The sequence below is a fragment of the Cicer arietinum genome, chromosome 3 (genome assembly GCF_000331145.2).
Source record: "Cicer arietinum cultivar CDC Frontier isolate Library 1 chromosome 3, Cicar.CDCFrontier_v2.0, whole genome shotgun sequence".
NCBI lineage: Eukaryota > Viridiplantae > Streptophyta > Magnoliopsida > Fabales > Fabaceae > Cicer > Cicer arietinum.
In genome coordinates this window covers 10,175,972-10,178,375 of record NC_021162.2, presented here as the reverse complement: position 1 = coordinate 10,178,375, position 2,404 = coordinate 10,175,972, and the positions used below count along the sequence as shown (strand labels likewise).

The window sequence follows — 2,404 nt, the reverse complement described above, 5'->3', positions numbered from 1 at the left end:
TCTCGCCTTTACCAAACTTCAACGGGCACACCGTCACGCCGCGCCATTGCATCTCAACGATAGCCATCACGCCGCGACTTCGCCATCACGCCGCCTTTCTTCTTTCCTTCACTCACCAAAAAAGCCTCTCTTTTGCTTTCCTTCGTTCTAAGTTTCTTCTCCTTCACTCTCGATTATGACCAACCACCGCCACAAACCAACCACCACCACCACCACCACCACCATTCTTCTCTATTCATCTATGTGTCTTCTAGTTTATTTCATTATCATTTTCAACTGTCTCATTATTCCAGCAATTTTAGTTTCATCGCATACCCCCAATTTTGTTCTGGTAAGCAAAGTTGAAATCTTTACCTTGTTTTTTCGCAACCCAAATTTTTAAATTTTTTTTAATTTGTTATTAAAATAATTTGTATATAAGATTGGATTTTTACATATGAGGTTGTTATTCAGATTCTTGCTAGGTTACCAGTGAAATCCCTTTTTAGGATCAAAACTGTGTGTAAATTGTGGTATAGGTTGAGTTTGGATAATTTTTTCATTCAATTATACAATGATATTTCTAGGAAGAACCTGAGATTTCAGATTCATTATTAGAGTCCAAATCTAGCTGAATATGTGTTAATAACTTAAGGGTGTCTTTCAATTTTCGCTCAATTTCTTGAATGATCGAGTTAAGGTTCGAGTGTCTTGTAATAGATTGTTGTATGTTTTCTTGGAAACTCATAAACAGGTGAGTATGTTTTCTTGGCAACTCATAAACAGGTTTTTGTGTATCAACACAAGAGCCAAGTTTGGAAAGAAATGTACGTTATGTAGTATAGCTCAACACTTCCATTGTGGTTTTCGGCACCTGCGTATCCAGCACAATGTTCTCGTGTAACTGGTGCATGGTGATTACATTAGATAATAACTTTTGTACATCTATTTCTAGATGCAGGTAATGTAAATTCACTTAGTAATTGTTATTTGCTGAAAATAATCATGTTTCTGTTATAGTATCTATTTTGAAATATTGATGTTGGCTTTTCCATGGAAATATGTTTATAATGCGGAGAATGTTCTCTTGTAACTGAGGTGTGGTTTCATTAAATATTTACTCTTATATATTTGTAATTGTATTTTGCAATTAACCATAGTTTACTAATATGCTAGTGCGAAAAAGTTTTAATTTTAGTTTATCTTCAATAGGTGAAATTGGTAATCAGACTGATTATATCAACATGGACCATCCCACATCTTCTCAGGCTCTAAGATGTTCATATCAGAATGCTGAAGAATTTGTAACCTCACTTGAACTCAATTCTTTTATACCTTTTTTCTTTTATGGTGCAGAGGCATTCAAAGATCACACCACATACTTTTAAAACAGGTGCTCTTTTGAAGCATGCAAGGCCAAAGCAAGATAGTTGGTTCATTTTGGATATCAATGTCTTGGATGGTACAATGATGGCTCCATCTACCCCATTCTCAAAGATTTAGCGAATGCGTAACAATGGCATTTTAGTGTGGCCCAAGGGAACTCAACTTGTTTGGATTGGTGGTTATAAATTAAGTGATGTGCTTTCTGTTGACTTAGAGGTTTGCTAATTACTCATGCTATTTCTGTTGACTTAGAGGTTTGCTAATTACTCATGTTATAGTTCAATCATTTATTTAGTTTAATTAGCTTTTCTCTATATGATATTATTATTAAATATTCCAGGTTGCTGAGGATGGTGTACCCATGATCTGAAGCTCCATATTTTTTTCTTTCTCATGACATGTAAAGTAGTGTTCACTTAATTTTTTTTTTATTATAAGATTTTCTGCTTGAAATGGAGTATGAGAACAGATTCAGACAAGATCAGAGACAAAAATATGACTGTCTTCTTTTTGGTGAGTATTTTAATTAGTCACAAAATTCATGTATTAATTTAATTTCATAATTGGAAATTTCATATAGTTTATGATTGTAATTATGATATTGTTTTGCAGATTTAGATGATATTTTGTATCCACTAAGTTGTGGTATTGCAAAAGCATGTGGACAAAATATTAAAGGTGATATATTGTTTAGTTTTTTACCATTGATCTACAGACTATGGAACAACTATGGTTGGTTTAAGGGTATGCATGATTCTTATATTTTTTTCCTTTTCAATTTATTAGATGAATTCAAAACATATGATTGTTTTGTTCCTTTGTCAATTCAGTCATTTGGATATGACTTTGACTATGATGAATATCATATGTATGACACCTTTTTTATATATATATTTTCAAATTATCTCGTCAAACTAATATTGGTTACAAGTGAATTTTTTATTGAGTTAATTTTATACAAACTGCAACAACCTCTATCAACCTTTGTCAAATTTAGTTTTGAAAAGTTTCATGTTGCATTAGGATAAACATTGAACTT

At 32.5% G+C, this 2,404-nt stretch overlaps 1 long non-coding RNA gene across 2 annotated transcripts; it reads left to right on the top strand.

The window, feature by feature from the left end:
• The first annotated feature begins 706 nt into the window (after positions 1-706).
• On the top strand, positions 707-1,558 carry LOC105852850 (uncharacterized). 2 transcript variants are annotated; one of them, XR_001144744.3, is made up of 3 exons: positions 707-940; positions 1,192-1,283; positions 1,373-1,558. It is a non-coding gene; the product is annotated as an uncharacterized lncRNA (long non-coding RNA). The 2 variants fall into 2 exon arrangements; XR_003470148.2 differs by lacking the exon at positions 707-940 and adding an exon at positions 945-1,077.
• Positions 1,559-2,404: the final 846 nt, after the last annotated feature.